The sequence below is a fragment of the Mirounga angustirostris genome, unplaced genomic scaffold (assembly GCF_029215605.1).
Source record: "Mirounga angustirostris isolate CCGP_5_RB_7025 unplaced genomic scaffold, mMirAng1.0.hap1 SCAF_4, whole genome shotgun sequence".
NCBI classification, from domain to species: Eukaryota; Metazoa; Chordata; class Mammalia; order Carnivora; family Phocidae; genus Mirounga; species Mirounga angustirostris.
The window spans coordinates 140535755-140562212 of NW_026991712.1; the positions used below are offsets into that span (position 1 = coordinate 140535755).

At 42.0% G+C, this 26458-nt stretch overlaps 1 long non-coding RNA gene across 2 annotated transcripts in view; it reads left to right on the forward strand.

Annotated features, from left to right (window-relative positions):
- The first annotated feature begins 221 nt into the window (after positions 1-221).
- Positions 222-26458, forward strand: part of LOC123859547 (uncharacterized) — a 109378-nt gene continuing 83141 nt past the window's right edge. The window contains exons 1-2 of one of the 2 annotated variants that reach the window (XR_010410920.1): positions 222-353; positions 3222-3337. This is a non-coding gene — a long non-coding RNA (uncharacterized LOC123859547). The remainder of the gene's footprint in view (positions 354-3221; positions 3338-26458) is intronic. The other variant, XR_010410919.1, reaches the window with a different exon arrangement.

A 26458-nucleotide genomic window follows, 5' to 3' on the forward strand; every position in this document is an offset into this window, starting at 1 on the left:
TGAGCCCTAACTGCCTACAGCAAAAATTCCTTTTCAATTGGTAAACACCATCTTCATCTGTAACTATCACTGGGAAACTCAGTGACTGCTTATTAAGCACTTTGGATAAGTAGATGCGCTGGATACTGGATATAAGACACCTGTGTTGCTAAAACAAAGCACCTGCCTGTTTGTAGATTACAAACCCACAAGCTCAAAGATTCTGTCCTTTAGCCTTGAAAAAATGAATTCATAAGTTTTGCAACGGGTTGGCATCAGCTCCAGGCAGCATTTGATATTTGGAGTAAAGCAGCATGAGCAGCTGCCTTGGCCCAGAGCAGAAGCTGGGACAGAAGCTCAGGACAGGACAACAGGTAGGAGGGGAAGCCAATTTCCTCCTGAGATAGCCGATCAGCTGAGCGGATCCATGCAGGCCAATCTACAGTAAAGCAGGATAATTCTCTTGCTTTAGAGACACCAGAGAGGTTAGGAAAACTTCGCTCCAAACCATTTCTATCACCAACAAACTGGCTGACTGCGGCTGTGGCGGGGCGGGGGCAGGAAGGGGAGCTCCTCTCCATACTTCTGTTTGCTCATCTGCAAAATAAGGGCATCGGATGAAAGGAGTGGTTCTTGGTGCTGCACGCCTTGGAGGCGGAACACTGTATTAGTGCAGATAGTGCAGGATTTTAGTAGCAATTACTAGCCATTAACAAAATGCTTGACAACTCATAAATACACCTGAAAAAAAAAGAGTTGTTTTTTTTTGGGGGGGGGATCACTTTCCGTCTCTGTTGTTTGATAGAGTGGATTTGCCCATCCATGTATTCAGTAGTTGAGCGCATGCTAGGTGCCGCGTCTGAACGAGAACCAAATACAGCCTTGGCCCTCAAATGGGGCTTACGTTTAACGAGCATAGGTTGGAGGAAGGGCTTGATGTCTTTTCTCCTCCAAATCCAAATTCCTGTCCTGAGTCTGGCCCGCCGCCCTTGCTCGGTGATGGAGATCCGTACCTCCCGCTCCTTCCCGCCGCGCCCGCTGGGACCGCCGCCCCCTTTCCCCGCGGTGGTCGGTCCCCACCCCCGCCCCCAGCCCCACCCCCAGCCCCACCCCCACCCGCTTCGTGCCGACGCGGGGCATCTACGCCGCGTGCCTTCCGATTCCTGCAGGTGGAGCCAGAGCCCGGCTGCGCGGCGGACGCTGCTCGCCGGGCAGCCCCGGCCGAGGCTCGCGGGCTCCCTCTCCCCTTCTCTCTTGTGCGGTCTCCCTCAACATCCAAACCAACCGAGTGCGTCTGAGGTGAAGTCGTGCCAGACTTGGAGACGGCTGCCAGCTCCCTCTCAAGTCTTGGCTTCACAAAGGAAAGCAAATTACAAAAATGGAAATGTTCAAACTAGCGTTCAGTGGTATTCAAATCGACGTTTGGGTAGCACGCAGGCACAGACCGCGTTCGTGCTATTTTGTGATTAAAATGATACCGAAAATACCTCCTTGCTTTGGTTTTCATCTGCTAAAGCGACTCGTGGCTTTCCCTCCTCGAATCTCCCCTCTGGGTGGGGAGCGGCCGACCCCTGACCGCTCGAGAACCGCTAACATTTGGACCAGCGTCTGCTGAAATCTTGCCCCTGCTGACTTTCCTAAAGAGTTGAACTTCTAAAATGCCTGCGCTTTTCAGCCTGGAGAGATACAAATGAAGTTTCTAGGTACTTCGCCGGCCAGTTCTGGGTTTGGTGGCACGAGCCACGAGCTCTGTGGTAGTGCCCGAGTCGTCTCTCCGCGCCCTCGGGACGCAAGGAGCAAACCGGAACGTGGGCTCGAGGGCTCCGTCTCATCCTTTTTTAACAGATAGTTTTAAATGGCCGTTGAGCTGGGTCTCGAATGGTTTCACTTACTGTGTATTTTTTGCAGTCGCCAGACAGGCCGCGTCCCAAGCGGGTTGGTGAGAAAGGCGCTTCCCCACCGGATCGTACCATTTCTTTCCTTGGAAGCTTTGCCCGGCTCCTTACACAGCTGTGTTTGCAGTGCCTGGAGACAGGTGGGGGAGCAGCCTCCAGCTGAAGCTGCCGGCTCCCTCTCTAAGGCCTGTCTGAACAGCTATTAAAAAAAAAAAAGTAAAGATCACACATGCACACACACACATACTTTATTTAGTTTTTTGGGTGGCGGTCACTCACTATGCCTGACTGCCGTCCAAAGGCAGCTGTCCCGGTTTGCCCGGCGAAGCGTCAGAAACGTTCTATTATCTGCATTCTTCAGGCCACATTGGCGTTGCCTTGGGCCACGGCCGTGTCTTTCTAGGTACAGTAAAAGCTGGGTCTTGTGGCCGTGGCCAAGCTCTTGGACTGATTATGATTGTGGGAGAGAGGACCACCCATCTCCACAGGTCAACCTCAAACTCTCATGAACACCGGGCAATGTTCAGGCGGTAGTCACATGAAGAGGTTTTGTTGATTTGGGTCTGTACAAATTAGAATTCTCTGTCTGGGTCAAGCGATAGCAGATAAATCAGACTAGACAGGTAGCGTTTTTCAGACTTCAGAATGGAAGGATGACTTCCAGTTTGGATCAGACACCCTGAGGGCTCTAGTCCTGAGTACCCAGTGTTCTTTGGGACCCTCATGCCTTGGCTTGTGCTGTTGCATCCTCTCAGACTATCTCCCCTATCCTCTTCTTTGCTTAGCAAACTCCTGTTTGTCCTTTAAGACTTGTCTTAAATGCAACCTCTCTGAAGTCCTTCATAGCCATGCCCATGGCTATGGTCCCCCACACCCCCGTAAAATTAATAATCCTGTCATCTGTTAAATATAACTCTATTGGGCGCCTGGGTGGCTCAGTTGGTTAAGCGACTGCCTTCGGCTCAGGTCATGATCCTGGAGTCCCGGGATCGAGTCCCGCATCGGGCTCCCTGCTCGGCAGGGAGTCTGCTTCTCCCTCTGACCCTCCTCCCTCTCATGCTCTCTGTCTCTCATTCTCTGTCTCTCAAGTAAATAAATAAAATCTTAAAAAAAATATATAACTCTATTGTTTGAGCTATATAACATACTGCACTGTATTAGACTTTTTTTTTTTTTTTTTTTTTTTGCCTCTTTCTCTCCTGACAATATACTCTTTGCAAAGGCAGGGAACACATCGTTTTTACCTCATACCCCTCATACTAAAAATGCTTAGGAAAATCTGTTGAATGAATAAAGAAACATGCTTGGTTTTTAAATATATTCAAAGGAGCAATTTTTTTTTTTCAGGTTCTCCTAGTTCAACAGCCAGACATCTTTGACCGTGTCTGTAGAGCTGAGAGTAAACATCTTAAGTTTATATTAAAGTCTGATTTTCCCATCTGAGAGACATTCTCCTGCTTATGGTAAGAAAAGTTTGATGTGCATGTAGGTGGAAAATTTCTGTATCCCCACCATCTGATTAATGCATCTGTTCCTACACAATCCAAGGAGAGCAGAATATCACTGCAGACATGGGAGTCTGTGGGAGTGATATAGTTCTCCTATCACTTTGGGGTACTCTTACGAGTTACGCTAACAGGTTGCTATTTATTAGACTTTATTCATTAAGTTGCTGAAGCCACAAACCTGGACGTGTGCTTGGAAGCTTCCTTTCCCTCAGGTCCCTTGTCCAGTTATCACCAAGTTATGTCACTTCTTCTCCAAAATATTGCTTATATTTGTTCATTGTTCTTCACCTCTGCCATTGTCCCATTCTAAGCCACTATCACTTCCCATCTGGACAATAGTCAAAGTCTTCTAGTTCGTCTTTCTGCTTCTTGTCTTGCCTGCCTCCCATCATGTCAACCCGTGGCCTACCACCTTTGAGTGGCTGCATAATCCTTACATAGTCTTAGCATAATTCTTCACATGACAAAGTTTGATCTGGCTCTCCCCTATCTTTTTAGCTTCTTTCTCGCTGAATACACTAGCCTTCAGATCCTTGAACTTGCCCAAGTCTTGCCTACTTCAAGTCTTATCTGTGTGCTTACTTCTCCTGGGAATACTCATCCACTCCCTTGGATTAGTTCTCATCTTTCAGAAATTGATTTCAATGGCACTTTCTTGGAGATGTGTTCCCTGCTTCTCTTCCCCACTCCATTTCTCCTGCTTATGGAGATCCCCATTTTTGTTCCTCCTGATGCTCTACTTTTTCTTTATGTTAGTTATCACATGTTTACAGTGATAAAAGTTATTGATGTTTTTATTCAATTTATGCCTGTCTTCCCATCCACAGTAGATCACATGAAGGCAGGGACCATCTCTCTTTATTCAGAAGAGTGCACCTGTGTACCAGTACCTAACACATAGTAGGGAGTCAAGAAATACTCTGGGTAGTGCTGCAATGAGAAACGCTAGCAGGTCATGTGTAACAGGCCTGGGACATGAAAATAGTTTCATGCAAAAAAAAAAAATCTGAAATGAGACTCAAAGATGTTTATGCACATGGAGCAAGCAAAAGGAAGACTTGAGTTATGATATGATATCCCACGGCCTTTCTCCACTGCTGTTTGAAAAATAAGAAGAGAACAAGAACAAAAATATTTGTTTTACAGCTCTACCAAGAGTCAGCCCTCCCCTACTCTCCCCCTTGCATCAAGTACATCCTGTACTTTTGGCAACATGTTGACTGGATATTTAAAAGCTGTGAACTGTTCTGAAAATTTCACATACTGGGTTATGGGCCATGTGTGTTTGATCAAAATTCAATTACTACACTGTACCATACTTGGAAACCTATCATCCCAAGTTATGAAGTATGACGAAATAGGCGAACCTAATTGGTTCAGTATGGGAACAGTATCAACCAACCTTGTTATGATAAATAGCTTCCTGTGTTAAAGGTTCTCTAGAGCTTATAAGTATCTTGGCTCACCTCCTTCAGTGGAATAAGAATATTGCTCCCAGGGACCCCCTAGATCACCGTCCCTCCAATGCAACAGCAGTTCAGAGTTTTCTTCAACTTACTGCCCCGGAAAAGAAAAATGCTGTGCAATTCTTCCTCTTCCTTTTCATTTCTTCATTTAGATTTGAGTACCTGGGAATTTCTTTAGCTTTATTTTTCTTTAGAAAAGCAATTTAAAAATTATAAAGCATTCCAAATACAGAAAAATAGACGAGGGGTGCCTGGGTGGCTCAGATGGTTAAGCGTCTGCCTTCGGCTCAGGTCATGATCTCAGGGTCCTGGGATTGAGTCCCGCATCGGGCTCCCTGCTCCTTGGGAGCCTGCTTCTCGCTCTGCCTCTCTCTCTCTCTCATGAATAAATAAATAAAATCTTAAAAAAAAAAAAAAGAAAAATAGACGAAACATCAGACATCCTTATACCCACCACTCAGAATTAACAGTAATTTTTTCCTATTTCCAGCAGATCTTTTGTCTGATGTTTCCTATGTGTGCTTTCTTTTCTTTTTGGGATCAAAGGTAGACTACCATGAATTAAAGTACAATATTGATGAGGTTTATCAATTAAGTGCTGACATACTTTAATACACTTGAATCAGGAGGATGTACATTTCATTACAGAGAAGTACCTGCAAGTTGTAAGTCTTTTCAGGTGTTGAAATGGATTCAGTAAGGATTCCTCGTCTGTATTGTAGATGAGATCATGAGGATCCAAAGACGAGGAAGGTTTTTGGAAGTGTGGGGAGAGAGATCAAGAAATTGTCTTAACAGTTTAGAAAAGATAAAAAAATGGGAAAATATTTCCATGCTTTGTGGTCATCATGGGCGTATGTACTCAATTTTTCTTTAGCAGTGACATTTTGGATTAGTTGGAAGTATTTCCTTCTGGTGTTCTAAGTAAAAGGCAAAACAACTGGGTGATAGGCATCTTAACTTCTGAAAGACAATCCATAGCATTGGCTTTTTCCTCAGAAGACAGCTTTAAGGCCAAAAAATTTGCATACATTTACCCTTAATTCAAGTCAATCACTTGTGGTTGCTTTCTCGTTTGCTCTCATTCACCATTTCTATGAGACCATCCTCCTTAACCTCTTCACAAAAAACTGGAATGCTAAATCTGCATTTCTCCCTCGGAAAAAAAAATTGTGCTCCATAAAAAGTTGTTTCAGTAAAAAAAAAAAAAAATTAGTTTGTCTTTGACAATAATTCATCAATCATGAGTGCTGCAGTACATGACCAAAGCCCAGAGAAGGATCCCTGGTGAGGGTAAATATGCATGCCCACACAAAGGGAAAGTGAATATACTTTGTGTGGCTGAGCAGTTTGAAATCACAACGCTGCCAAGATTAGATTAGAGATGTTCTTGTTTTCTGCAGTCCCATTAGGTTTACTTTAGAAATTGCAATTAGCTTAAAAGTTGTGATTTCTAAAATGACCCACTCGCCTTTCTCGTTTTCCCCTATCAGGTAGATGCGAGTATCGTAATCCCTACGTAATTTTTAAATAGAACTTCCAGCAAGAAGTGCTCCCTGAGAGCTGTAAACTTCAAGAAGTAGAATGTCACTGTAGGCACTTATGCTAATAAGGCCCTACATAATGTTTTTCACTTAACAAATGTCTGATTTTGGCAATCAGCTTTTTTTTTTTTGTATTGAATCTCGCTTGATTGAATAGTACAGGATTTGCCAGAATATTACTACAGTCTGTACAGTAATTAAGGAAATAGTTCTTGTCACTCTAATAGAGACCAGGCTCTGCCTGCCTGTAATAAAGTTAAATGATAAAGAATAAATAAAGGGAAAAATAAAGGGATGTCATTTGCTAGCATGTGGTTATTTCAGATGAACAGTAGGTATCACGCAGTGGAGTATTTTATAGGAAGTGTTGAAGAAGTTAACAAAAGGATATCAAATTTTCCAATTTAATGAAATAATCATTTTAGTAAAAGAAACTCTTCAATTTCTCTGTTTTGGAAAAGTTGATTTGAATTATTTTAAAACACAGCTTCACCAAATACAGGTGAAACCCTACTACAGTAAACATCAGTTTTAAGACAACAATTTTCTCAGTAATCACAATGTACACTTTACTATAGTAAAAATAGCTCCAAGCTTTGGAAAAGGCCACATTACATAGTTTGAAATAATGCTGACAGAAATAAAATTTCCCTTTTGGATTCACTGTGCCAAAGTGGGGCATCCCGGCTTCTCCCCTCATTGTCTCTGATTCTTTCCTGCCTCTCTGTATTTATCTAATTCGGCTACTATATGTCTTGTTGTTTCCAATACGGCTAAACAGAGCCTAAAGGCACTGGCAAATCTCTGAGTAAACCTCACCTGGAAGCCATGAAATAGAAAAATACAGTTTGGTATTTTTAGAAGGAATTGAAGCGAAGGAGTAGTGCTCTGCAAAGGAAAGAGGCAGCACCATATCAGCCATTGTCTTAAAAATTGCTGTGTTCTGTACTTTGGAAGGTCTGGCGCAGGGGTCAGCAAACTTTTTCTATAAAGGGCTGGTGTTTTGTGCCAGTCACAGCCTATCAATAACCAATGTTGTGGTTGTACCAGTCCTTGTGTGTGTGTGTGTGTGTGTGTTTAAGATTTTATTTATTTATTTGACACAGAGAGAGAGAGAGCACAAGCAGGGGGTGTGGGAAAGGGAGAAGCAGGCTCCCCGCTGAGCAGGGAGCCCAATGCAGGGCTGGGTCCCAGGACCCTGGGATCATGACCCGAGCCAAAGGCAGACACTTAACCAACTGAGCCACCCAGGCGCGCCAGCCCTTGTGGTTCTTATTAAAATTGCAAGATGCCCTTTGGCAACAACCATCAGGAAGCCTTGAAAAAAATAAAGACTTATTACTCACAAGACCTAGACATTACATAGCATACCTGAGGCCACACAGCGAGGTCCTGGGTGGGAGAGAAAGAGAGCCCATGGCTCTGGGGTTCTGTTTTAATTGAGGTCAAGAGTGGTAGCCTAGGGTTTTGTGAGCTCACTCTTTATTGGTTAATTAATTAATTAATTTTTTATTGAGGTAAAATTGGTATATGACATTATATTAGTTTTAGTTATGTGCACAACATAATTTGAGATTTGTATACACTACGGAGTTATCACTACAATACGTCTAGTTACCATCTATTACCATATAACTGATCCTCTTCAACCATTTCATTTACCACACAACCCTCTGTCCCGCTGATAGCCACTAGCATATTCTCTGTATCTCTGAGTTTCGTTTTGCTTATTTATTTGTTTTGTTTTTTAGATTCCACATATAAGGAAAATCATACTGTATTTGTCTTTATCTGGCTTATTTCACTTAGGATAATGTCCTTAAGGTCCATCCATATTGTTGCAAATGGCAAGATCTCATTCTTTTTAATGGCTGAGTAATAGATATAGATATAGATATAGATATAGATATAGATAGATCTATAGGTATATATCTATCTCACATCTTCTTTACCCACTTATCCACTGATGGACACTTAGGTTTTTCTATACTCTATTATAAATAATGCTGCAATGAACATAGTAGTGCATGTTATCTTTTAAAATTAGTGTTTTCATTTTCTTCAGATAGTACCCAGAAGTCAAATACCTGGATCATATGGTAATTCTATTTTTAAGTTTTTGAAGAGATTCTATACTGTTTTTCATATTGGCTTCACCAATTCACATTCCCACCAACTGTGTATGAGGGTTCCCTTTTTCGGCAACCTCTCCAACACTTGTTATTTCTTGTCTTTTCTATACTAGCCATCCTGACAGGTATAAGGTGATATATCTTATTGTGGTTTTGAGTTGCATTTCCCTGATGATTGGTGATATTTTCATGTGCCTGTTGGCTATCTGTATGTCTTTGGAAAAATGTCTATTCAGATCCTCTGCCCATTTTTAAAAAAGATTTATATATTTATTTGAGAGCGAGAGAGGGAGAGAGAGTGAGTGAGAGTGGGCACATGGGGGGAGGGGCAGAGGGAGAGAATCTCAAGTAGACCCCCTGCTGAGCGCAGAGCCAAAGGTGGGGCTTCAGGGGCTCAATCTCACAACCCTGAGATCATGACCTGAGCCGACATCAAGACCAGACTTTTAACCCACCGGGCCACCCAGGCACCCCTTCTGCCCATTTTTTAATTGGACTGTGTCATGAAATATTGTTATTCTTTTCATTTTTTCCAACTCTTTAAAAATGTAAAAACTATTGTTAGTTCACAGGCCATACAAAATCAGGTGGCAGGCCAGATTTGGCTCATACGCTGTAGTTTGCTGGCTTCTGACCTAGCTGATCATATATTGTTTTCATTTAACAAATGTCTGTTAAGCACCTACTCTGACCAAAATGCTTTCAAAGCATTATGAGAAGTATTAAAATATAGAACACGTTCAACAAATATTCAACATGTATCTGTTGAGCTCTGTTATGTCCCAGGGACAGTGCTGAGGCTGGAGATCTGATGGAGAGCAACACAGCCCGTGCTCTGCTCTCACGAGTTTTCTTTATAAAGAAGCATGAGAAGTACCACAGCGGGGGAGTCACAGGAATTTTGGTAGCACATGACAGATATAACCTGACCTTGAATAGCTTTTGGGTTTTTTTTTTTATGGTACTTTGTACTTGATCTTCCTGTTTCTAATCCTTCCCCTATAATTCACTAGCTGATTCTTCTTCTTCCTTTTTTTTTAAAAAAGATTTCATTTATTTATTTGAGAGAGAGTGAGAGAAAGCACGAGCAGGAGGGAGGGGCAGTGGGAGAGGGAGAAGCAGGCTTCCCTCGGAGCAGGGAGCCCGATACGGGGCTTCATCCTGAGACCCTGGGATCATGACCTGAGCAGAAGGCAGACGCTTCACTGACGGAGCCACCCAGGCGTCCCTCTGATTATTCTTCTTAAAAGAGAATATGGTGATGATACTTCCCTGCAGGCAAGAAAAGTAAAACTATGTGTAGGACAAATTTCTGTTCCAGCGAGGACAAATTGTTGCCCCCTCCATTGTGGGCGTGGTCCAATTCATCTGCCACCGGGTGGCTATCTGCTCTCCCCAGAGGGTGGCATCAGATAAGGAGCTAAGCTGGGGTCTCTGCTGTGGGAAAAGTGAGCACTCCGCAGTGGTGCCATCCAGATCCAACCCAGTGAGGAGAGAAATCTTACTCTGTTACTGAACCCATAAATAACAACCATCTCTGCCATTGTGGTCCCTTGCACATTGAGCAAGCTCTGGCCTTCATTGCTAGGAAAGATGCTGACTGATATTCACAGATCAGATCATCTTCCCTTCTGTTACTGAGAGCCTCCTCTGCAGTGGGTGTCCTCCAATGAGCATTCACCCAGGACACAAATATTCACACACTCTGGGGCCATTCTGTGAGGTGCAACCTCACAACTCTCTCCCATTCATCCTTGTTAACAGCCCTTTAATCTTGTTCCTTCCAAGTCTGTGACCATCTAGCTAAACCATTCAGCACTACCCAGAAATTTCTGTAGATCTGTACCTCTTCTGTTTCCTTCCAGGAAGGGGACAGTCCATATGTACTGCTTAAGGTTCTGCCTACTGAAAGAAGTACCTTTCCCTAGTGTCCTTCAGGAGCCACCTTTAAGTCGGGCATACTGTTCCTGCAGTCTGCTTTTAACCAGTGCATATTCCTGCAGAGTTTGTTTCTTTTCCTTTTTTTTTTTGCTCCTTCGGGTCACTTTTCATAAACAAATCCCTACAAAGCTATTAAAATAAGTTAAAGAGGGGCACTTGGTGGCTCAGTCCATTGAGCAGCCGACTCTTAATTTCAGCTCAGGTCACGATCTTGGGGTCTTGGGATGGAGTCCCTCGTCGGGCTTCACGCTTGGCAGGGAGTCTGCTTAAGGATTCTCTCTCTCCCTCTCCCTCTGCCCCTCCCCCTGCTCGCTCTCTCTTGCTCTCAAATAAATGAATAAATCTTTAAAAAATAAGATAAGATGAGCTATAGAAGGATGAGGCAGTGCCACCGGAGCAGGGGCATGGGAAGGTAAATGACGTGCCTGGGCAGCTTACCACTGCCTTTACCACGTGTTTTAGGACGAGTGCATATTTAACACTTCCACTTGATTTTGGAGTGTTGCTGTGGATACCCAATTTATAGATTGATGTATTAGATAATACACAGTTGTAATGGGCAGCTCAGGTCACATGATCTCTTGGTTGTCCCAAGGCTAAGCAAGCAGTCTTTACCAGCCAGGAGATGTTTCTTCAAAAGAGACTATGTGTTTGTGGAAGAGTGTAGGGCTTTGCTCCAAACCCTAGGGGCTTGTATCTTGATTCTTCTATCAGAGCTGTCTGTCCCGTATCCTCATCAGTCATACACACCTAGAGCACCATGATTCTGCTAGATCATATGTCCAAGCTGCTTGCTCTGCATCCTGGACCAGCTGGAGAATTGTTGCTTGCTCTGGGACCTAATCAAAGTTGACAGTCCTTAGGTGTTACTTGGTAAATGTGTCCAGCAGTTTATCCCAATGTGGTTTGAATTGCCTCCAAAACCCTAAGAGACCTTCTAAGCATCTCTGTGTTGAGGTGGCAGAGCCCTGGGTTTTTATGAGGTTTATCTCAGACTCTTTCATGCACATGTGTTTTATCAAGGAGTCTAGAACTACAGCTGCTTCTTATTTTCTATGTCTTAAGGATAAGGCTATCATCCATGTACTGAACTACAATGATATCCTGTGGGATGGGGAGGTTATCAATGTCCTGTTGACTACATTTTCACAGAGAGTCAGAGTTGTTGTAGCCAGGAAGTAAAACAGGACAGGCGAATTACTTTCTTGACAGATGATAGCAAACTCTTCTGGTAGCCTCTGCTTATTGGTGTAGAGAACGAAGTATTTATCAGATTGATAACTGCATACCAAGTGCCAGGGTCTGGGCTGATGTGCTCTAGTAAACAGACCATATCTGAAAAAGCAATTGCAATTGCAATGCTGTTTACATGACGAAATTTAAGAGAATTCATTGCCATTCTCCAAAATGTCTTCTGCCTTGGTCATAGTGGGTGAATTGAATGGGGTTTTATTAAAAGTCACCACCCCAGCATCTTTCAAATCTTATTTTTTTTTAAAGATTTTATTTATTTATTCATGAGAGACAGAGAGAGAGAGAGAGAGAGGCAGAGGGAGAAGCAGGCTCCCAAGGAGCAGAGAGCCCGATGCGGGACTCGATCCCAGGACCCCGGGATCATGACCTGAGCCAAAGGCAGATGCTTAACCATCTGAGCCACCCTGGCACCCCCAATCTTATTTTTTTTTAACAGCTTAGTGTATTACTTTAAAGTGAACATCCGTGTAACCAACACATGAGTCAAGAAACAGAACTTTTGCCAATCACTCTAGAAGCTTCTACGTGTACCTCATGCCAATCACAGCCTTCTCCCTTCAAAAGTAACAACTATTCTGACTTCTATGTAGCGATCACTTCCTTGCCTTTTTATGCTTTTATCACCTGAATGTGCATCCTTAAATATTATGGTTTAATCACACCCATTTTATACAATTTATCCCAGCCTATTTGAAACTGAAGAGTTCCCAAAGTCTGGATTTTTTTTTTTTTAAATTGTGTATTCATGGGGCAATTCTACATGCTTCTTCCCCCTTTGTATTTACTGCAAATTGGCACCTGGATCCAGAGGCCTGGACTCAGGTTCAATCCCTTTGGCAATACTATAGGTGATATTGTGTTTTTTCATTAGAAGATGCGTGTCTGTCCAATTTTTCACTCTTTTTATGATTTCAACAGCTGGTGAAGCTCAAGGCCGAGGCCCATTTATTTATTCGAGGTTTCAAAATTGTGATATTCTGTCATTTTGTTTTCATATTAGCTGAAGTAATTTTATTATTTTTTGAAAAGATTTATTTATTTGAGAGAAAGTGCATGTGCACGCACAGACACAGATATACACATGCATGCACACGCATGGAGTGGGGGAGGGGCAGAGGGAGAGGGAGAGAGAGAATCTCAAGCAGACTCCCCACTGAGAGAGAAGGCTGACTCGGGGCTCCATCTCACTGCCTTGAGATCATGACCTGAGCTGAAATCAAGAGTCCGACGCTTAACTGACTCAGCCACCCAGGCGCCCCTGAAGTAATTTTATAAAGGGAAACTTCCTCCTATCTATTAAGCTAGTTTATGTAAAATAAGCAAGATAAATGCTTGATTCTTTCCTTTCATTTATCCAGTTCTCAAGGAAGTAAACTGAGTTCCTTTTTATCCTCAGAATGTGACCAATTGGTTGTTTTTTCTCTTACTATAAAACTTATGGATTTAAACATATTTGATGAGTTTTAATCTATTGCAATTTTTTTGAAGCTGAAATTGTATCATTTTTGGCCAATAGGAGCTTCTTCAAGTCAGCTCCTGGATCTTTTAGACATGACCCCGGTCTTTGATAGCTTCCTTGCTATCTGCTATGTCAAGATGTTCCAGGCATGTCTTGTACATCTTTACCTAGACCTGGATCCAGTCATTTCTCTGAAAATCCCTGTTTTCTTTTAACGAGGAATGATATTTCAAAACTACAACATGGGCCCTTGGGATACCTGTGATTACTGGGTTGGTCATGGGTTTTTATTCATACTAACATTTCCCATTTAAATTCCGGCTCCGGGGCGCCTGGGTGGCTCAGTCATTAAGCGTCTGCCTTCGGCTCAGGTCATGATCCCAGGGTCCTGGGATCGAGCCCCGCATCGGGCTCCCTGCTCAGCGGGAAGCCTGCTTCTCCCTCTCCCACCCCCCATGCTTGTGTTCCCTCTCTTGCTGTGTCTCTCTCTGTCGGGTAAATAAATAAAATCTTTTAAAAAAAAAATTCAGGCTCCAAGATTTTTTATTTAACCTTTTCTATATTACATCTGTATCCCTTTCTTCTACACTGAGGATCTGGTTTGCAAGGACATGATAGAATTAGAATATTCCATACTTTTTAATTTGTTTTGTCGTGCATTACACTTAGAATAGTCTCAGGTTAGTGATGCTAATACTACTACGATCAATTATGATTATTGAAAAATAATTTAAAAATATTTTTATTTTACATATATCCCCATTTCCTTCTCCCCCATTTTTAATGGTTTTACTATGTCAATTGTCAAATTATGCAGCTTTTATATACTATCACCTCTCCCTTTTAATCCTTATTTAGTCTTTGCTATTCAATTAAATATATATTTAATACCCACCATCAGTCTTTATGTTGATGATTGTCCAGTCATTTGGTTGTCTGAAGCTCATTGGCTTAAGACAGTACTATCCCATAGAATTTTCTGAGGTGATAGAAATGTTCTATATCTGCCCTATTCAGCATGGTAGCCACCAGCTGCATATAGGTCTTGAGCACTTAAAATTTAGCTAGTTTGATTAAAGAATTGAATTTTTAACTTTACTTCATTTAACTCATTAAAATTAAAATTTAAATAGCAACACGTGCCTAGTGGCTACCATATTGGTCAGTCAGCTCTAGTAGATCTCTTAGGAAGGACTCATGGGAATAGTATTCTTTAAGTTCTTGCATGTTGATAATAATTTGTCTGCACCTTTTATATTTGTAGATCAGTTTTACTGTATATATAATCCCTGGCTCACATTTTCTCCCTTCAAGCAATTTAAGTATGTTGTTTTATTTTCTCCTGACATAAAATGTTGCTGTTGAAAAATCCAGTGATAATACTTTTTTTTTTCATTGTATGTCATGTGTGCCTTTTTACCTAGAAGCCTGAAATATTTTTTTCCTTAAAGCTCAGGAATTTTACTAGAATATGTCTTAGTGTTTGTGTAGATACTTCATCATAATTAACCACCGATGATAATTTCATTAATTGTGAATGCCACTGCATGCCGTGGATTACCTAACATCCTGTTTTCCATTGGTGAAAGTTCTGCACTCTTCTCCAGAGCCAGGATATCACCAAATCCTCAAATTCAATCTTTGAAGGTCTATTTCCTGGGACCAATGCTGGTACCAATTTCTGAATCAGGAGACAGAAACCATTCTAATAATTAGAACAGAGTGAATTTGTTATAAAAGAGAGACATTAACTTTATAAATGGCGTGACCACCTTACATATCTTTTCTCAAGCATACAGTGTGCTCTTTCAATATACAATTTCAAATACTTTTGTTTTTTATTTCAAGAAAGATTCCAGTATTTGGTCTATTCCCCTGCTTTGGGTATGTTTCTTCAGGGACTCCTATTATCCATATATTGGATTTTCTTTGCCTATCTTCAGTATTTATCCCTTTCTCTTGAATTCTTTTTTGCTTTTTCTCATTTATTTTTGAATTAAAAATTTTCCTTCCTTTTACCTTCCATGTTTTAAAGGCTTCACTTGTGTTTATTTACCCTTACTTTTCTCCTACAGTAATCTTTATTTAAAAAAAATTTTTTTTGCTTTTTATTGGTAATTCTTCTTGACTTCTGTCACATCACTTCTGAGTTTTCCTGATTCTGAATTATGCTCTTTTCCCCTATATTGTATTATTTTCTTAGTATCTTTTAGCTCATTTTGAAATAGTATATTACAGTTTTGATTTGTTTTTGAGCACAGCTTTTGAGTGTGTTTTCTTTGCTTGTAGGGATATCATTCTGCTCCTTTTCTTTTTTTTTCAAATAGTAACATTTTATGGGACTTGATTTTGACACATTTTTGTGTTACTCATTTTAATATAAATTTGGTTATTATTGCACTTTTAGAGGAGGCTTGTTTCAGATAGATCTTCGAACTTTACAGTGTCCTCTTCTGTTGTTTTCATGTAATGTCTAAAAATGTGGTGGTTTGGTTTCTGAGATTTTTCTGGCTCTTTTCCCCCCTCCCACACTTTGATCTAGACCTTCCTTTACATTTATTTCTGTTGCTCCTATTTTACTCAGATGTAAGGCTACTGGCAGCAGTTTCTCCTGGGGAGGTTTGTCAGAAGTTCAAGGGGATTTGACAACTCCAGCCCGTTTTAGGCCTTGCTCCTGGCCCCTTACACTCACCCACTAGTGGAGTTTCTGCTCCTTTCTCAAACTGACCAGCTGTACTTTCTGTCAGTTTCTGTTGCCTTTTTGAAGGGGTTTCTATCCATCACTTACATTGTTGCATTTCTCTCATTTCTCCAACCCAAATGACGATAGATAACACGTAGTTCATGTTACTGTCTCCCCCACTCCCATTTGTATTTTGGGGTTTGTTGGATATCTTATCATCTAGTTTTGCTGTAAATATTGGTTACATATAAATTTTTCTGTATATTTTTATGTGTGAATTCAAAAAGATTCTAAACTATGCTGCCCCCTGCTACCACCATCTTCCTCTTTCAAATTTTTTTTTTCCCTTCCTGAATTACCAGAAATTGAGTTGTTGTTGTTGTTGTTGTTGTTGTTGTTGTTTTTCAGGGATAGCAGAGGGATTGCAATTCAAGAAATGCAAACTGTAGTGAGCTACAGGTGAGACCCTCAAGTCTTTGATGGTGGTATTAATGTGTAATTCCCTCAGGGATGTGATACTGTTTTTGATTCGCTATTTGGTTCACTTCATTAGTCCCTTCCCTTCATGACAAGAGAATGAATGTGGATAATCTCCTACTTGATGAAATGTTATTACAACTTTGTCTTCTGGAATGGGAAAATAACCACAGAATGGGTTCATGGACTTTCTTGGCCCATTGCAAGATGGATTCTGGCCAAAACTGCATGTATTACTTGACCCTCCTAAGCTCTTACTCTTACTAGTGGGTCATGTTTATCTTTTGTATCCCTAAGGATTAATGCTAAGAACCAGTGTCCAGTTAAACCCTAAAGAATGGGTATTTCCCTTTCCCAATAGACAGTTACTCTGGCAAGTGGCTTAAGTTTATTTAAGGAGACAAAGAAGAAGTTTACGTGCTTGAGACAATGCCACAGGATCCTTGCTCAGGGGTACCTGGCTTCTATATTCAATAAGCTCAAACTGTGAACTGGATCCATTTCTGGGAATTGGGTGAGGTAATCTGACTTTTCACTGAGGCAACTCAAACCCACTGCTCAAATATCCCAGATTTTTTTTTCCTGACTTTTTTGTTCCCCTTTGGTTCAATCCTAGGAATCCGGCCATAAATAATCTCATTCTTGAAGGTCAGATCTTTTATTTATTTTTTATTATGTTATGTTAGTCACCATACAATACATCATTAGTTTTTGATGTGGTGATCCATGATCCGTTGTTTTCGTATAACACCCAGTGCTCCATGCAGTACGTGCCCTCCTTAATACCCATCACGGGGCTAACCAATCCCCCCTCCCCCCTCCCCTCTAAAACCCTGTTTGTTTCTCAGAGTCAATTGTCTCTCATGGTTCATCTCTCCCTCCAATTCCCCCCCCCCTCATTTTTCCCTTCCTTCTCCTAGTGTCCTCCATGCTATTCCTTATGTTCCACAAATAAGTGAAACCATATGATAATTGACTTTCTCCGCTTGACTTATTTCACTTAGCATAATCTCCTCCAGTCCCATCCATGTTGATGTAAAGTTGGGTATTCATCCTTTCTGATGGCTGAGTAACATTCCATTGTATATATGGACCACATCTTTTTTTTTAAGATATTATTTATTTATTTATTTATTTATTTGACAGAGAGAGAATGAGAGAGAGAGCACATGAGATGGGGGAGGGTCAGAGGGAGAAGCAGACTCCCTGCCGAGCAGGGAGCCCAATGTGGGACTCGATCCTGGGACTCCAGGATCATGACCTGAGCCGAAGGCAGTCGCTTAACCAACTGAGCCACCCAGGCGCCCTGGACAATGAATGATGTCCATTCATCTGTTGAAGGACATCTCTGCTCTTTCCACAGTTTGGCTATTGTGGACATTGCTGCTATGAACATTGGGGTGCATATGGCCCTTCTTTTCACTACATCTGTGTCTTTGGGGTAAATACCCAGGAGTGCAATTGCTGGGTCATAGGGTAGCTCTATTTTTAAATTTTTAAGGAAACTCCACACTGTTTTCCAAAGTAGCTGTACCAACTCGCATTCCCACCAAACGTGTAAGAGGGTTCCCCTTTCTCCACAACCTCTCCAACATTTGTTGTTTCTTTCCCTGTCCATTTTTGCCATTCTAACTGGTGTAAGGTGGTATCTCAGTGTGGTTTTGATTTGAATTTCCCTGATGGCTAATGATGATGAACATTTTTTCATGTGTCTGTTAGCCATTTGTATGTCTTCTTCAGAGAAGTGTCTTTTCATATCTTCTGCCCACTTTTTGACTTGATTATTTGTTTTTTGGGTGTTGAGTTTGAGAAGTTCTTTATAGATCTTGGATACCAGCCCTTTATCTGTAGTGTCATTTGCAAATATCTTCTCCCATTCTGTGGGTTGCCTCTTTGTTTTGTTGACTGTTTCCTTTGCTGTGCAGAAGCTTTTAATCTTGATGAAGTCCCAAAAATTCATTTTTGCTTTTGTTTCACTAGCTTTTGGAGATGTATCTTGAAAGAAGTTGCTGTGGCTGATGTCAAAGAGGTTACTGCCTATGTTCTCCTCTAGGATTTTGATGGATTCCTGTCTCACATTGAGATCTTTCATCCACTTTGAGTTTATCTTTGTGAATGGTGTTAGAGAATGGTCGAGTTTCATTCTTTCGCATGTGGCTGTCCAATTTTCCCAGCACCATTTATTGACGAGACTGTCTTTTTTCCATTGCATGTTTTTTCCTGCTTTGTCAAAGATTATTTGACCATAGAGTTGAGGGCCCATATCTGGGCTCTCTATTCTGTTCCATTGGTCTATATGTCTGTTTTTGTGCCGGTACCATGCTGTCTTGGTGATCACAGCTTTGTAATATAGCTTGAAATTGGGCAACGTGATGCCCCTAGCTTTGTTTTTCTTTTTCAACATTTCCTTGGCGATTCGGGGTCTTTTCTGATTCCATACAAATTTTAGGATTGTTTGTTCCAGCACTTTGAAAAATGTCATTGGAATTTTGATCAGGATGGTATTGAAGGTATAGATTGCTCTGGGTAGCATAGACATTTTAACAATGTTTATTCTTCTGATCCATGAGCATGGAATATTTTTCCATCTTTTTGTGTCTTCTTCAATTTCTTTCATGAGTGTTCTGTAGTTCCTGGAGTATAGATCCTTTACCTCTTTGGTTAGGTTTATTCCGAGGTATCTTACAGTTTTTGGTGCTATTGTAAATGGAATCGTTTCTCTAATTTCTCTTTCTACAGTGTGTTGTTAGTGTATAAGAAAGCAACTGATTTCTGTGCATTGATTTTGTATCCTGCCACATTACTGAAATACTGTATGAGTTCTAGTAATTTGGGGGTGGCATCTTTTGGGTTTTCCACGTAAAGTATCATGTCATCTGCGAAAAGAGAGAGTTTGACTTCTTCTTTGCCAATTTGAATACCTTTTATTTCTTTATGTTGTCTGATTGCTGTTGCTAGGACTTCTAGTACTATGTTGAACAATAGTGGGGAGAGTGGGCATCGTTGACGTGTTCCTGATCTTAAGGGAAAGGCTCTCAGCTTTTCCCCATCGAGGATGATATTCGCTGTGGGTTTTTCATAGATGGATTTTATGAACTTGAGGAATGTTCCCTCTATCCCTATACTCTGAAGAGTTTTAATCAGGAAAAGATGTTGTATTTTGTCAAATGCTTTTTCTGCATCAATTGAGAGGACCATATGGTTCTTCTCCCTCCTCTTATTAATGTGTTCTATCACATTGATTGATTTGTGAATGTTGAACCACCCTTGCATCCCGGGGATAAATCCCACTTGGTCGTGGTGGATGATCCTTTTAATGTATTGTTGGATCCTATTAGCTAGGATTTTGTTGAGGATTTTGGAATCCATATTCATCAGGGATATCGGTCTGAAATTCTCCTTTTTGATGGGGTCTTTGCCTGGTTTCGGGATTAAGGTAATGCTGGCCTCATAGAATGAGTTTGGAAGTTTTCCTTCTGTTTCTATTTTTTGAAACAGCTTCAGTAGAATAGGTATTATTTCTTCTTTGGATGTTTGGTAGAATTCCCCAGGGAATCCATCAGGCCCTGGACTCTTGCTTTTTGGGAGGTTTTTGATCACTGCTTCAATTTCGTTACTGGTTATTGGCCTATTCAGGTTGTCAATTTCTTCCTGTTTCAGTCTTGGCAGCTTATAGGTTTCCAGGAAGGCCTCCATTTCATCCAGATTGCTCAGTTTATTGGCATATAGTTGTTGATAATAATTTCTAATAATTGTTTCTATTTCCTTGGTGTTAGTCGTGATCTCTCCCCTTTCATTCATAATTTTATTAATTTGGGTCCTTTCTCTTTTCTTTTGGATAAGCCTGGCCAGTAGTTTATCGATCTTATTAATTCTTTCACAGAACCAACTTCTAGTTTCGTCGATCTGATCTACTGTGTTTCTGGTTTCTAATTCATTGATCTCTGCTTTAATTTTAATTATTTCTCTTCTAATGTGTGGCTTAGGCATCGTTTGTTGCTTTTTCTCTAGTTCTTTAGGGTGTAGAGTTAGTTGGTGAATTTGGGATTTTTCTATTTTTTTGAGTGAGGCTTGGATGGCTATGTATTTCCCCCTTAGGACCGCCTTTGCAGTATCCCATAGGTTTTGGACCGATGTGTTTTCGTTCTCATTGATTTCCATGAATTGTTTAAGTTCTTTGATTTCCTGGTTGACCCATACATTCTTGAGCAGAGTGGTCTTTAGCTTCCAAGTGTTTGAATTTCTGCCAAATTTTTTCTTGTGATTGAGTTCCAGTTTTAAAGCATTGTGGTCTGAGAATATGCAGGGAATAATCTCAATCTTTTGGTATCGGTTGAGGCCTGATTTGTGACCCAGTATGTGGTCTATTCTGGAGAAAGTTCCATGTGCACTCGAGAAGAATGAGTATTCTGTTGTTTTAGGGTGGAATGTTCTGTAAATATCTATGAGGTCCATCTGATCCAGTGTATCATTCAAAGCTCTTGTTTCCTTGTTGATTTTCTGCTTAGATGATCTGTCCATTGCTGAGAGTGGAGTATTGAGGTCTCCTACAATTAACGTATTCTTATCAATATGACTCTTTATTTTGGTTAACAGTTGGCTTATGTAGATGGCTGTTCCCATGTTGGGGGCATAGATATTTACAGTTGTGTTCTTCTTGTTGGATAGACCCTTTAAGAATGATATAGTGTCCTTCTGTGTCTCTAATTACAGACTTTAGTTTAAAATATAATTTGTCTGATATAAGAATTGCTACCCCAGCTTTCTTTTGAGGTCCGCTGGCATGGAAGATGGATCTCCATGCCTTCACTTTCAGTCTGGATGTATCTTTAGGTTCGAAATGAGTCTCTTGTAGGCAGCATATAGATGGGTCCTGTCTTTTTAGCCAATCTGCAACCCTGTGCCGTTTTATGGGAGCATTTAGGCCATTCACGTTGAGAGTGATTATTGAAAGATATGAATTGTCATCATGTTGCCTGTGAAGACATTGTTTTTATAGATTGTCCCTGTAAATTTCTGTTGTATATCGATCTTGGAGTCTTTCTCCTTTTATAGAACCCCCCTTAATATTTCTTGCAGGGCCAGCTTAGGGGTCACATATTCTTTCAGCTTCTGCCAGTCATGGAAGCTCTGCATCTCTCCATCCATTCTAAATGAAAGCCTTGCCGGATAAAGTATTCTTGGCTGCATGTTCTTCTCATCTAGTACCCTAAATATGTCTTGCCAGGCCTTTCTGGCTTGCCAGGTCTCTGTGGATAGGTCTGACGTTATTCTGATGTTCCTTCCTCTGTACATAAGGAATCTTTTCCCCCTAACTGCCCTTAAGATGGTTTCCTTGGTTCTAAGATTTGCAAGTTTTACTATTACATGCCGGGTGTTGGCCTGTTTTCCTTGATCTCGGGAGGGGTCCTCTCTGCCTCTAGGATGCGAATGTTTGTTTTATTCCCCAGATTAGGGAAGTTCTCAGCTACGATTTGCTCAAATACATCTTCTAGTCCTCTCTCTCCACTCCCTCCGGGATTCCAATTATTCTGACATTGGAACGCTTCATGGTGTCACTTATTTCTCTGATTCTGTTTTCATGGATTCTGAGTTGTTTTTCCCTGGCCTCCTCTTTCCCCTTTTTATCTATTATATTGTCTTCCACGTCACTTATGCGTTCTTCTGCCTCAGTTACCCTAGCTGTTAGATTATCTAGATTGGATTGGACCTCACTGATAGCATTTTTAAGTTCTGCCAATTCAGCTTTCATTTCTGCCCTTAGAGACTCTATGTTGCCATTAATTGACTTCTCCATTCTAGCCATTGTCTTCACAATTGCTAGCCTCAATTCCATCTCCGACATCTTGGTTATATCTGCATCCATTTGTAGATCTGCAGCATAAGTCATAATCTCTGAGTCTTTTCTATTTTGGGGGCTCCTCCTCCTAGTCATTCTGTTGATGGGTGTTTGAGGGAATGTATAGAGTCCAAATTATTGACCAGAACCCAAGCAAGATGCACCTGTTTTCTTGGGACCTTAGGGTTGCTGGCCTCTTGTTTTCCCAGCCTGTCTTCTGTGGGAGGGGCCTGCTGCGCTGTTACTCAGGCAACCCTGTTTGGGCCGAGTTGCCCTGCCCCCCTGTGGGGGGGATGGGCTCAGCGGGAATCAGTTTTTGGGGCTTTTGTTTTCTGGCGCCTTTCCCTGGCGGCTTTCCGCATCTCTTCCGCAAGTCAGCAGAAGAGACAGTGTCCAACCCTCTGCCTTAGAGCAGAGACACCGCAGTCTGTTCTTCAGTGAGCCCTCCAGGCCACATTGTCTCCGTTTCTGTCCGTGCTGCTATAAACTGCAGCATCCTGGGTTGTGCGCCCCTCCGCAGCGCCCCCAGTCCTGCCTCCAGGTCGGGGCACGTCTCTGCCCTTTGTGCTTCTAAAACCGCCAGCCGCTCCGGTTCGCGCATGGGCGACACCGCCACTCTGGGTTTCCGTCCTGGGGGCTGCAGTTCGCAGGCACGACCCCGCCGCTCCGGGTTTCCACCCCGGGGGCTGCCCTAGAGTCCTTTCCCTGCCGCTACCGGTCTGCAAGTCTGTGCCCCGTCCCCAGCGTGTGAGGCTGTCACTCACCGGCGGTGTCGGATCCCCAGGTCCAGGCTCCCTCCCGCTGCCGTTTATCCTCCGATATCTGCCCGCAGAATCAGGGCTCTCCGCTTCGTACCTCAAAACCAACTGCCTGCGATATTCTGCTTGTAGAGATCCAGATCTTACATCTCAGGCTGGTTTCGTGGGTGCTCAGAGTGGTCTGGTAGATATCCAGCTCAATTCCGGGGACCAGTGGAAATAGGGTCCCCTACTCCTCCGCCATGTTTCCTAGTCCCAGGTCAGATCATTCTGATTACAGCTGTATTCCTGCTGCTTATACGGTAACCAGTTAGTACTACCACTTGCCCTCTGCCACTCCAGAATCGTATCATCACCCCTGAACTCAGTACACCTATTTTAATACCAGGCTCTCCTACATAGGGCAGCCACTGTAGTGTTTTAAAGGATATTGGTGCTTCAACCAGATCTATTTCTCTGTGTCTTAGTTAAGGGAGCATTCTTTGGGCCCTCTTGGCAAGCATAGTTAGATGGTGAATGAACAGGTCATAAATAGTAATTCATTTCAACACTGTTATCTCCCTAAGACTTTGTATCCATGCCCCCCTTCCCCCACCACTACATTCTGCCAAGGAATTTTGACATTTCAATCTCACTTGGGGTAGGTCTCTGTTGAAACCAGATTTAAATTGATCAGCTGAACAAACAGGTGCATTCTCCTGAATTAGATTACTGAATTAAAAGTCTCTAGTAAATGGGGGTGCCTGGGTGTCTTAGTCATTGGGCGTCTGCCTTTGGCTCAGGTCATAGTCCCAGGGTCCTGGGATTAAGCCCCACGTCAGGCTCCCTGCTTGGCGGGAAGCCTGCTTCTCCCTATCCCACTCTCCCTGTTTGTGTTCCCTCTCTCTCGCTGTGTCTCTCTCTGTCAAATAAATAAATAAAATCTTTAAAAAAAATAAAAATCTCTAGTAAATGCATCCATGTTGATAATTATTTCTTATTGATCTAGTCCTTTCCCTCTCTGAATCCATTATTACACATATTCCCCAGGTTTCTACAGATGTAAGTAAGCAGGAAATTGTAATATTAAATGGTAAACTCTCTTTACTGGTCTCCTTGAGGTATAATGGGATCTGACTTTTTTTATGGGGCAAGAAACGATGAAAATGGTGAAACATAGCCATGGCTATGGTGAAACACGAGGTTAACTGGCGTCTCCTGAAGGTAGATACTTCTGGTAAAGTCAGCGCAGGCTTTCCACAAAAGGTGGAGCTAGCTTTCTCATGTGGGAAAGAAGGACTGCTTCTTTTACCAAGTAAGGCTCAGTGTATACTGAGGGCTCCAGAGACTCACAGTCATCAGAATTTGTCCAGATGTTCTCATCTCAGTTCTCAGGGTTCCATTCCTTCCCTAATCAAAGTCTGTCTTGACCATAAAAGAGTGGGGGAGGCTGTGAATTCGATTTCATTCGTAAATCAATAGTCACATGACAGCCTTGGCATCTTACTTTTGGACATGTCACCCTGTTGGCTTGAAGAGATTAGAGATTGTTTGATGGCAGTTACAGAAACTTTCCAATCCTCTAATTTTGCCTAGAGTGTAGCATTTTAAAAAATATACATTGGCCCCTTTCTATAAGCTCTCCAGGGCTTCAGAAGTGTTGAGCTTGCCCCATAGTCCTTGTTTGGCTCATTCCAACCATACAAATCCACCAAAGACTTGCCTTCAATAGGCATTTAATTTAAGTCCTCCAAAAAATGTGATAACTTAAGTAACTCTATTTGCAACTGTGCCATGGACTGTCAGTTCCCATTTTTCAGTGGGAACCGAATCATCTCTGCCTTCAAATCCAACCATATCAGATAACCACTTCCAAATCCTTGTTGAGAGTCTGTTGTCTATAAACACATCTAGTTTCACAAACTATATATTAGTCAAGGCTCAGTATAGGCAATGGAAACTATCCCAGGTATTTTAAACACTAAAGGATTTTGTATAAGAAATTGGATGCTTTAAGAAATGGCTAGAAATGTTAGAGTAGCATGAATCAGGAGATCTATTAAGTTCAGTGCTTATCATAGATGCTACTCAGAGATCAGGTAGCTGGGGTTAGAAAGCCACTTCCTCTGTCACCATCGAAACTTTCTTGACACCCTTAACAAAGGTGTTAACCAGGCACTGAATCTGGTCATCATTGCCTCTGACTTGCTTTTTTTTTTTTTTTAGGATTTTTAAAAATTTATTTATTTGAGAGAGAGAATGAGAGAGAGAGCATGAGAGGGGGGAGGGTCAGAAGGAGAAGCAGACTCCCTGCTGACAGGGAGCCCGATGTGGGACTCGATCCCAGGACTCCAGGATCATGACCTGAGCTGAAGGCAGTCGCTTAACCGACTGAGCCACCCATGTGTCCTCTGACTTGCCTTTTGCTACTTGCCTTTTTATGAGCTTGCTTGTTAATAATAGGAAGATAGGGACACCTGGGTGGCTCAGTCAGTTGAACGTCTGCCTTCAGCTCAGGTCATGATCCCAGGGTCCTGGGATCGAGTCCCACATCAGGCTCCCTGCTCCGCGGGGAGCCTGCCTCTCCCTCTCCCTCTGCCCCTCCCCTCCTGCTTGTGCTCACTTGTGCACGCTCTTTCTCTCTCTCAAATAAATAAATAAAATCTTTTAAAAAAATAGGAAGATAGTGTCTTCTGTCTTTTTCTTCCAAAACTTGTGAGAGTCTTAATTGGCAGAACCTAATTTGCATATAGAACACTAGCTGCAAGAGAGTCTGGGAAATGCCATTTTTAACTATCTAGGCTCTTTAAGGTGAGAATGGATGCTATCCAGTATATCAAAAAGCCAAATGCTTTTTTTTTGGCTTATGTAAATCAGTTGCTGTTGCTTTATGCAAAATGGGAGATAAACTATAATGAGGTGAAAAGTTAATGGTGGGGCACCTGGGTGGCTCAGTCGTTAAGTGTCTGCCTTCGGCCCGAGTCATGATCCCAGGGTCCTGGGATCGAGCCCCATGTCAGGCTCCCTGCTCAGCGGGAAGCCTGCTTCTTCCTCTCCTCCTGCTTGTGTTCCCTCTCTCACTGTCTCTCTCTCTGTCAAATAAATAAATAAAATCTTTAAAAAAAAAAAAGAAAAAAGAAAAGTTAATGGAAATGAGGCCATATAAAGAGCAAAAATGGTATACTCTTTAAAAAGTTTGTATATGAAGAGAGAGATGAGATGGTAATTAGTGGGAGAATTCAGAGGAAAGGGACAGTTTCTATTTAGATGTAAGAGATTTAAGCATTGTTATGGGTTGGGGGGGGAGCAAAGAGTAGAGAAGAGGTTGGTTGAGGACTTAGAATAGGTCACAAGGGACAATTGATCATACAAGGTCTGCAGGAGGTGGGAAGGTAAGGATTAGGGTTACAGGCATCAAAGTTGGCCTCAAACAGAGAAGCAAGAGGATCAGCTTTACTCTATGGGGATCCTGCCAGGATTTTGAACATGCAAGGTCCTGTCAGATGTGCGAAAGCAGGGAGCATGATCATAGGCAACCTCATAT